The sequence below is a fragment of the Gobius niger genome (genome assembly GCF_951799975.1).
Source record: "Gobius niger genome assembly, chromosome: 15".
In the NCBI taxonomy this organism is placed as follows: Eukaryota; Metazoa; Chordata; class Actinopteri; order Gobiiformes; family Gobiidae; genus Gobius; species Gobius niger.
The window spans coordinates 6,631,658-6,643,188 of NC_136866.1; positions in this window are offsets into that span (position 1 = coordinate 6,631,658).

Consider the following 11,531-nt stretch of genomic DNA (forward strand, 5'->3'; position numbering starts at 1 on the left):
GCCACTCGACTTATTGGGCCAATATGCAACAAAAGGCCCGGCTAAGTAAACTAAAAAAAAAAGAAAAAGAAAAGAAGAAGAGAAAAGCTAATTAGGGTGAGCTCTCAATATACGCGTCCACGCCCTCTTTGTATGATGTTGGGGCACGAGATGGCGCTGTCCATCTATAATTAAAGTGTGTGTTTTCCAAGGGGTCTCTCTGTTTGGATGACTAGGCTACTTGGTAAATTGAGTGGTGATAACATAGTCGTTTTCAAGTTGGCAGCCTCACTAATGTGTGTTTCTGATGAACAAAAACGCCAGTCTCTCTCTCTAAAACCAAAAAAATCTGGTTAGAAATCTGGGAGTGATCATGGACTCAGACCTGAACTTAAACAGCCACATCAAAGCAATAACATCAGCAGCTTTTTACCATCTGAAAAACATGGCTAAGATCAGAGGAATAGTGTCAAAACCAGACTTAGAGAGACTTATCCATGCGTTTGTCTCCAGCAGGTTAGATTACTGTAACGGCTGCTCACTGGCCTCTCTAACCGAGCTATCAGAGCTACAATACATCCAGAACGCTGCTGCTCGAGTCCTGACAAGAACCAGGAAACTCGACCATATTAGTCCAGTGCTCCGGTCTCTGCACTGGCTTCCTGTCACTCAGAGAATAGACTTTAAAACAGCTCTGCTTGTCTACAAGTCTTTTCATGGTTTAGCACCAAAGTCCATCTCTGACATGTTAGAGCCATATGAACCATCTCGGGCCCTGAGAGCTTCAGGGAGGGGCCTCCTGGTGGTTCCCAGAGTCAAGGCAAGGCAAGGCAAGTTTATTTGTAGAGCACAATTCATACACAAGGCAATTCAAAGTGCTTCACAGTTGCGTAAATACAAGAAAGCAAATAGAATCAATAAAAACATCAACATAAAATTAATCAATTACAGTAATAAGCAAGAGTGCAGATAAAATACTTTCAGTCATATGCCATCCATCCATCCATCCATTTTCTTCCGCTTTATCCGGGGCCGGGTCGCGGGGGCAGCAGTCTCAGCAGAGATGCCCAAACTTCCCGATCCACACACACCTCCTCCAGATGTTCTGGGGGGACCCCGAGGCGACACCAGGCCAGCTCGGAGACATAGTCCCACCACCGTGTCCTGGGCCTTCCACGAGGCCTTGTCCCACTAGGACATGCCTGGAACACCTCCCGCGGGAGGCGACCAGGAGGCATCCTGGTCAGTCATATGCATCGGTAAAAATAACTGTTTTCAGCCTGGATTTGAACATTGTCAGAGTTGAGGCCTGTCTCACATCCTCATGAAGACTGTTCCAGATTTTAGCTGCATGAAACTGAAACGCAGCCTCACTGTGTTTATTATTGACTCTGGGAACCACCAGGAGGCCCCTCCCTGAAGTTCTCAGGGCCCGAGATGGTTTATACGGCTCTAACATGTCAGAGATTTACTTTGGAGCTAAACCATGAAAAGACTTGTAGACAAGCAGAGCTGTTTTAAAGTCTATTCTCTGAGTGACAGGAAGCCAGTGCAGAGACCGGAGCACTGGACTAATATGGTCGTATTTCCTGGTTCTTGTCAGGACTTGAGCAGCAGCGTTCTGGATGTTCTGTAGCTCTGACAGCTCGTTTAGAGAGGCCAGTGAGCAGCCGTTACAGTCGTCTAGCCTGCTGGAGACAAATGCATGGATAAGTCTCTCTAGGTCTGGTTTTGACACTGTTCCTCTGATCTTAGCAATGTATTTCAGATGGTAAAAAGCTGCTGATGTTATTGCTTTGATGTGGCTGTTTAAGTTCAGGTCTGAGTCCATGATTACTCCTAGATTTCTAACCTGATTTTTTGGTTTTAGAGAGAGAGACTCAAGGTGACTGATAACACTTTGTCTTTGTGCCTGTGGGCCAAAAACAATGATCTCAGTTTTGTCTGAGTTTAGCTGGAGAAAGTTGCTTTGCATCCACAAACTTATCTGTTGGATGCAGTGACAGAGAGTATCTACAGGCCCATGTTCACCAGCCGTCAGTGACACGTAGATTTGAGTGTCATCTGCATAGTTGTGGTACGAGTCAGGACTAAACATGGTGAGGCTGCGTTTCAGTTTCATGCAGCTCAAATCTGGAACAGGCTTCAGGAGGATGTGAGACAGGCCTCAACTCTGACAATGTTCAAATCCAGGCTGAAAACAGTTATTTTTGCCCGAGCATATGACATTTATATGCATTTTATCTGCACTCTTGCCTTTTACTGTAATTGATTAATTTTATGTTGATGTTTTTATTGATTCTATTTCCTTTCTTGTGTTTATGCAACTGTGAAGCACTTTGAATGCACTTGTGTATGAATTGTGCTCTACAAATAAACTTGCCTTGCCTTTGGCTATATAGACAACATCAAATCTTGGTAAAAAAAAAAAAAAAATACTATATATGGTCTATAATTTGTGTCTTTTGTTTTTATAGCCCATAGTGTCAGCCGTACATCCTTCTACTGTGACAGGGTGGAGGCTGGAAGACTTGACTTACCCTGTTACTGACTAGACAGCACCCCCTTGTGGGAGTCGATGGTCAGCGCGCGCGATTTTGGTGAGTTCCACTGAATACAATAACTGTAGAAATGCAAAAAAACAGCTTACACATAAAGTCTCTTATCTGTGTGGTCCCTGGTCTGGCACACTCGAGAGCGTGGCCAGTTGAAAATATGAAGTAGGCGTTTTTGGCAGGGCTATAATCAGAGCGGTCATGACTGGGCTGTCTGTAGTTCTGCTGACCACATCTGGGGAAGCAGGAAGACTGGCCTGGACTCAAGTTGTGTTCTGAAAAAAACATGCTTAAAATAAGGAAAGGGGTTTCAGAGTTCTGCTTTAAAACACTCCAGTGCAGTTTGGTGGAATACAAATGATCATTTTCATTAGTAAAGGCGCTAATAAAAAACACTGTGATGAAACAAGTGCTCGTATTTTACCTCTAATTACTGCAAAGGAACTGCTTACTATTAATCAAGCAGGAGTTTTGATTAGACTAACTTTCTGAAAGGCCTAGTTCAAATATTGTTCTGGCAAGAGGTCAGACTTCACAGGTACAATTTAAACTGGTCCAGGAGCATTAACATTTGATCACAAGCTCTCATATTACGTTGGACCCCCTGTAGCTTTGATTAAAATTTTCTCTACGATCTTGTATTGACCCGTGCCATCGGGGAAGAAGAAATCCATTCATGGAATAACCTGGCCGTTCAGGATGTTCAGGTCGTCGGCTGATTTCACTCTTTGTGCACATGTGTTGCTGAACTGAGACCTGACCCACAGCAGCAACCCCAGAACAGAACAGTTAGTTAAATCCAGGTTTGGTCAGGCTGTGTGCATTTCAGAGGAGTGTGAATAGAGTGCAGAGAAGGTTTTATGCACAATAAGACCCTATAAAAGACTGGTTGGTATATTTTGTTGTTTGTAGAGGATTTCTTAAAGGGGGGGTATTATGCAAAATCGACTTTTTCAAGCTTTACATCATGCTATTATGTCATTCCCTCATTAAAAACATGCCTGAAGTGTTGCCTTGGCACATTCACGTATTTTTGAGTAATCTGTAAAAACTCTGATGGCGGCCATTTTAGGGATAGCTTTGCCTGAGTCCTCCTAGGAACGCCCCCACCTCCTGGAGACGCCTCCGAGCTTTCGTCACCAGCCAAGTAACCAATCAATGCTCCTCAGCAGAAGCCCCTCCCCACTGATGCCACAGACAGCGTGTCGGAAAGGGTCAGAGGTTCTTAAAGAGACAAAGGCCTATTTCAAGCCATTCGCCACAGCCATTTTGAAAGAGCAATTTTATACAAGGCAGTTATTCTAATTTACTGCATTTACAGACCAACATAAGGTTTGGTCATCATTGTAGTGTGATATAGACTGGTGCTATGTGATTGAAAAAAGCATAATACCCCCTCTTTAATTAACTTTTAGTATTTGCCTATGTGGCCATTCGAATTGCAATTTCTATCTGATTACTCTTGCAGTGTCTTTAGTCTGTGTGCATCTTTAGATAATATAATTTACTGGTTGTCTTGCCTTCTTTGACGCTTCCCCGTTGTGTTATCAGCTTCATCTTGTCATTTTCATCTTGCATATCCTGGTGCATATCTCGGTCAGCCATACACTGACCGAGATATGCACCACGAAACTCTTGAGATTACCTCTCTGTAATCTTTAGAGTATCATGTGTTGCGCTCTTTACATTTGCCTATCCCATCTCGAAGGGATAGTTTTTTTGCACTGTTTTGCAGGCGGACAGTGAATGCCCCCCCTGCTCCCACAGCCTCCGTCAGAGTGGATATATTAACCCATGATTTATGCAGGAACACAGTGTGCACCGAGCGGCGGATCTGCGTGAGGGAAAGAGTTCCTTCTGTGGGGGCACATTCACAGCCAACCACCTGGGACCAGCCGTTTTCCACATACCTCCGCAGCAGCGCAGTCTTTTAAAAACCATTCGGGGAATACCATTTTCCAAAACATACGACATACTTTCAGACAGGGATAGTGATTCCCGGGATAGCGTGCATGTTCTCCTCGCGTCTGGGGTTTTCTCCGATTTGGACACAAAATTTACCGTTTTGTGATGAGACAGTCGAGGCCGAAAACGTCTGCTCAGACTGTACTCAGTGCTTGTGGCTGGACACGTGCGGCCGGGAAATCACAGGCTTGAGCCGCTCTGCTGCTTTGACTATAGGCTATGTTTACTAGAGTATGGACTTTTTCTCAATGGCTGCTCCAAGTCGTGTCACGCTCAGAGGCCTGTCAGAAATGTTTTGAAATATATGAAATAAACAGACGTATTTCATAGCAGTGATACTTGGACTAGGAGCAAAAGTGTGATAGTTCCCGTCATAGTTCTTACTGGATGTAATGGAATCGCAGTAGTAGTCGGTGCATGAATATTGCTAGCATGGATTTAAAGGGAGCATCTAAGGCATGGTTTCATAATGTTGCAAAGTTCTCTTGACAGAAACATACTGGGAGAGGCATTTTGCTTAATTCATGTAGGTTCGAGTAGTCCTGTTCCCTTGGGTTGTTTATTCTTCTTCTGCAGAAGTTCCTGATCTGTATTTATTGTTGCGTAATAAGTTGAACCCACAAGTGTCCTCTGTATTTTTACAGCCTCTTAGCACTTACCCGTTCTGAACTGCTCCGCTCTCACCACGCCGTTGATTAGTTAGCATGCCATTGCCTAATTATAGAGCAGGAAAATACATTTTTACAAGGGCCCACATGAGTAATCGGAAGTGAGTCAGAGGGCGGCGGCAGCAGCGATAACTTGAATTCTGCTCAACTTTCTCCCATTGCAAAAGGCACACAATTATATCTGGAACTAGCTTGATGGTAACTGCAGTATAGTATCCATCCATCCATTTTCTTCCACTTGCACCAGCCCCTATGGCTCCTCCTGCAGGTGGTGGGTCCACAGAAGGACGGCCTCATGGTTCCAACCGGGCCGTTGGTCTCTCATGAGGGGCTTCTAAACCACTCTTTGTCTGACCCGTCACCTAGGACCTGTTTGTCATGGGAGGCCCTACCAGGGGCACAAAGCCACCGACGACAGAGCTCCCAGGATCATTCGGGTGCTCAAACCCCTCCACCACGTTAAGGTGGCGGTTCGAGGAGGGGTGCAGTATAGTAAAAAAAAAAAAGATGAAGAAACTGCATTGACTTCACATTTTTGTTGTATTGATGTCACTTTTGAATGAAATAAAGAAATGAAATGATAAACAATGAAAAATATAGAGCCATTTTCTAGCAGGGGATGGTCATGGTGCCTCATGGTAATTCACCACTATGCAATTCAGCATGGCAAAAGCCCCAAAAAATGACATAAATTATGGAAAGAGCGTCGAGGGCCGGTCAAAATTGCTTGGCTGCAGTTTGCCCACGTCTGTCATAGAGGCTAATACATTTTGTTTTTTACCATAATTCATACCCCTGTTGCCAACCGAGGGCCAAGACTCATCCAGTATCTTTTCCGACCTATTTTAATCTATTTAATTGTACCCAGGAGCATGTTTACAAACCAAAAATTATGCTCGCTGTGTCCACTTGGAAGGAGTATATTTAATTGCCACTCATATTACCAGCTTAGGTCATGCGGTTTTAGTTAACAACAACATTTAAAAAGTAATGTCTTCCTTAAGCTTTTGAAAAATGGATATTCCACTAATGCGCTGACTGATGTGCCTCCTCTGGCCGATATCTTAGGAGTAATGTTGGTCCTTTTGTGAATGATTGCTCTGCTAATATGCTTAAGCTCATTTTAAGGCCCTATCGTCTAACACATGAGTTTTGATTGGCAGCTGTGATCAACATGTGCTATTCTCATATACTCGAAACTCAAACTAAATGCTTTTTCTTGTGCTCTCAAGCCCAACGGAGCAAACGTTTCCCGCTATTTTATCCTATGTCATTATGATCTCATCCTGCTAATTGCCCAATTTAGCCCAATGAGTAATTATGGATACATTAGCAGTTCTAAGATTAGCCTGTTACAGTATGCCTCATGCTTGATACACCACATCTACTGCAGCTATACTATTACTTCTATGACTGCCCGTGTTCCCTGACAAAATACTTTTTTTTTTTTTTAGATTGAGTCAAATAGTGATCTCTGTGTAATATATGTATTTCTTAGTCTTTTTGCGCCTGTTTATTCATTTCATATTCATATCTTTTCACTCCGAGATCATTTCATTTTGTTTTGGTCATACATTTAACCTCTTAACCCCCATTTTCTCCAGTTCGGCTTTAACCAAATCTAAAAGCCTAAAATAGGAACAAAGACGAGATGAACAGGAGGATGAAAAGCACAAAAAAGTGAGGAAAGAGAAAACAAGGAAGTGACAAAGAAGTGACAAAAGAGCTACAAAAAGGTGATGAAATAAAAATAAAAAGTGCTGACAACAAGGCAACAAATGTACTCAAATGTACTTTCAAATGAGGCGTTACCCTGGCTTAAAGGCTATAAGAAGCTTTTGGATTTGGGTAAAGAAAATACACTTGGTTCAGGCGGGGGGGGGGTAAGAGGTTAAGTTAGGTTAGGTTTCTGGTTTAGACATGGTTTCCACCCGGGTTGACCTGATCTGATCCTAATCTAGGCCTTTCAGTACTGGGATAGTCAAATATTTTATGAGGTGGTGCTTGATGTTAAAAAGCTGCTCCATTCGAAAGTTGCATGTTTAAAGTTGAGTTTTTTTCCCCCTCTGAGCCTGTGTGTGCTGCTCTCGTTGTGGCATTAGGTCACGGCTCGTGCCATTTTCACTAAAACTAGCGTTTCTTTACTGCCTCCCATAAAAAAGCCCAGATTGGAGCTGCACACAGTGCCTCGAACATGACCCACATGTGAGCGTGTCCTCGTCTGGCCTCTCTGAAAGGGGAACCCCTCCCTCACCGCGTCTAGTGCCCAGAGCTCGGCAGAACCAACTTTCCTCTCGCGCTGTTATTGTTATGCTTATTTCACCCTTTTATTTAGTTTTTTGGATTGCGCTTTTTGATTTTACTGTTTTGGCACAAAAATCTCCCCTCAGTGTTCCCTTCAGTCACCATGGAGTTAAAGTTTTGCTGTTTTTCTCTTGTGTGCTGTGTCATGCCTTCTGTCTCTCAACTCCTATAACCTCTTTTGCATTAATCTTCATCTGTCAAAAGGTTATTTGCTTGTTTTTCTTTTCATTTTTGACTCAGTCTGGGGCATCTCAGCGATTTCAACAGAGACTCATGCACAACTTTATAACGACTGATTCTGATCCAGCATGTTTCCTCCACCAAAATCTTAAAATGAACTATCTTTTGTGTGGTTTATAATGAATCTATCTATAGGTCCATTTTTATTTTTGTCCTGTGGGAAAATGTGACAACTTTAATTCACGCAAAAGGCATAAACAATACTCTGCTGTAATGAGATCTGAAATGACCATTTTCAGATAACAGAGGTTTCATATAAATAAATAGCTGGCTGTAATTATTATCATAGGGGAAAAGCGGCCTCAACCGTGCAATTTGGCCACAAGAGCGCTGTAATTATCTCTCGAGATCTCTGCATCTCTGCCACCACCTCAACCGCCGTGTCAGAACTGAACTCGAAAGATGAGATTTAAAAAAAAGATAAAATGTTTTTTTTCTTCTTTAAATGACAGTGCACGCTCAGTTCAGAAGTGACAAATGCATTGTAGCTTCGTTTGGAAGAAGTAAAGGAAGTAAACCAATTAGGCAGGGTTACTTTAGGTCACTCCTTCAGAATTTTTTAAACTTCTCGTAAGGCATATTTTGTCCATTTATTTGAAGAAATGCCATTGCAAATGTGTCAGTTTTGTGTCAAGACAAGACTTTAAAGTATAATTCAGGATTTTTGACATAGGGCCTCATTTCCTAGTTATCCAGAGTGTTGTTGATTTTTCTTTTTCAATTCATGCAGTCCTTATATTTGAAGAGTTTAGTGGTGCTAGGCTAGTGCTAGGCTAGCGCATGTCTATGGTAACTAGTAGCCTGCATTAAAAACAGCCTGACCCAAGCACAGTGCACCTGAGGCAAATCACGTATAACACCAGGCTACCAATATAAATATCTGTGTCGACTGATTCATTTTGGAAATATAACCATTTTGCATTTAAAATAACTTATATTTGAGCAGCATCAGCTTCCTGGTCGTAAGCTATGCAGCGGCGGAGTGATCTGCTCGGTTACCGGATCTACATTAGTTTGTTTACCTGCAGCCGGCATTACTACATGTGGAATTCACAAAGGAGCTTTCTACAAATCAGATATGGCAACGTTTGGAGGACGACCCTATGATTCTGAAGAGGTTTTTAATGCAGGCTACTAGTTACCATACACTGCAAAAAGTATTTAACTAGATCAGTATAAACATCTCAATTTGAGCATAATAATCCAATTTTTTGTTGTTTTGACTAGTTAAGAAGTTCTTGGGCATTTGTCCTAGATTATTTCACTTGTTCTGAGATGTTTCTGACTCGTTTCGATACATTCCGTCCTATTTCAGGTAATTTTCTTTGCCAATGGGGTAAGAAAATTGGTCTTATCTCATTTTGCTTTCTTATTTCAAGCGAGATTTACCCTAGAACTGGTCTGAAATGTCCTCAAACAAGCAAAGTAAACTTCGTCCTAGGAAAAGAGTCTAAATGAGTGAAAACCGCTCAAAACAAGATACATTTCCTCAATTCAAGTCATTTAAGCCAATGTTTGATATTTACTTTTTGTAGTATAGACATACACTAGCCTAGCAATAGCCTAGCACCACTAAACTCTTCAAATACAAGGACTGCATGAATAAAAATTAAAAAAAATCAACAGAAATCAACATCACTCTGGATAAGTAGGACATGAGGCCCTATGTCAAATATCCTGAAATGTCCCTAAAGGCTAAACTGGCAGAAAAGTAGCAGTCATGCAATTTTTTGGGGGGGGGTTATTTTGTAATACATTCTTTCGGTACAAATATTGCGTCATTCAATTCTGCAGAAAGGGGAACTTGGCAACAGATGCTACTTGGTGCTTCCCTATGCAGTACATTATTGAAAGTAAATTAAGTTGAGTTAATAGGATATAGAGTCCAGGAGTGAGGGCAGTGGCGGTGGGCACTTGCTCGTCTTATTGTGATGAAACTCGAGTCTGCCAGCTCCAGACTGTCTCTCCAAATGAGGACATTCCTGGTCCCGTCTGCACATTAGACCCTAACCTATGCGCTGATCCTAGAAAACTGTTGTTTCATGCCCTTAATGAAAGTCACCGTGTTGGTCATATTAAGTCTAGGGAGGGGAGACTGCAATGCCGTGATGTTGACAGATCTTTGGAGGGAATAAGTCAGTAGTTAAAGCTCGGTTGGATTTGCTCCAGTGCCTTTAATGAAGCGCCAATATTTGCTCTGTAACCCAATGAGCGACCACACACTTAAAAAGTTCCACGTATACAGCCGTTTTGGGGGTAGCCGCTCGCTCTGATTGGCCGATAACATGTGCCCCTTCAAAACTGAAACGACCCGTATCTAAGTGAGCCTTTGCGGAGTTTAATCATCATTCTCACTGGAAAAAGGAAGTGTAATTTTCCCTTTCTGAATGCTATCATAATATTTTTGAGGAAAATATTTGACTGGATTGGCATAACTCAAGGAAATTAGATTTTCTTTCCCTCCGAAGTTTGTAACCTGACCTGCTAAATCCACATTTTCACATATTCTGTCGCCCATTCGCCACCAACTGAGCTGCACTTCTGCACTGTCAGTGGATTAGCTGCATAAATGAATTTGATTGTAGTAGATCTGTCACTGCAACAAGGATTGCAATGATTCTGTCTTGAATAATGTGTAACGATATTTTGCTAACTAAATTTCGACTTTATAATAACTTATCAACCGTACATCGTTCGTCAACTTGCTGACTGAAGTAATGCATCGTCTTAGTCTACTTTGTAACTCGTGTGAAACAAATATAGCCACTGCTCATGACAAAAGGTGTCTAACGTGTAATCTGGGCTGTGTCTACGATTGCGACCTAGAAGCACAAGTCAAAACTCTTCAGCCATTCTCTGATTAGCTGCCCCCCAGGACCAGCAGTGCCAACAAGCCCATTACAGGGGCATAGTTCAGGGACAAGTAGTTACTTCCCCTTAGACAGATTACAGTCCTACAGTATAGGTGCAACCATAGAATATAAGAACATGTGTGTCACTTAAAGTGTCACTTAAAAGGTTGTAACATTTTGAAAAGGTTGAGGCAAAATGGATTAATTGTCTGGTGTTGACTGTCGTGTATGAAATGACCACTTCACAACTTCATAAACGTGGTACAAGTTGTACAGTGAGATGGGACATTGGGGGACGGACTTGAGAAATGGAAACGAAGATTGTCCATAGAACCTTTCTTTTTGATTCTCAAAGCACACATAGGGATAGCAGCAGGTCAAAAAATAATCATAAAAGAAAGTAATCACTTGCAATATTGTACATTTTATGCAGGAAATGCAGATTATTATTCTATTATTCTCTATGTAAATCTAGCCCGTTTAAACTTGGCAACATTGAAAAAGGGAGACATTTTCTAGGTTGGAGGTTCAAGAGTAGAGCTTTAAAGCCAAGTTTAGGGGATTTTTATTGGCCGATGCCGATATGCTCAGCCGATATTTGTGGTTGATTTTTCCAATTGTCTTGTCTTTAAGACAAAAAAATCATATAACGGTAAACCTCTATTCAAGATCGCAATGATGGGAGGAGTCATGGTTGCTGCTGTAGACCTGGGAACCCAAACCCTTTTTCTTGGACGGTCAAAATGTAATTGTCACAGCGCGCAAATGACACCCCCAAGAATGTTTTGCATTTAGAAAGATGGAATCCAAACGGATTTATGACTGAATGTCTTTTACCGTTTGGTGTCTGTTTTGACTATCCATTATCCAGTGCACAAATAAATCAGTAGATCCTCCTTACAAATCCCAATGACATCTCGTGGGCCAAAGCAAACTCCTGGAGGGCCAATGTAGCCCGCAGGCCCCAC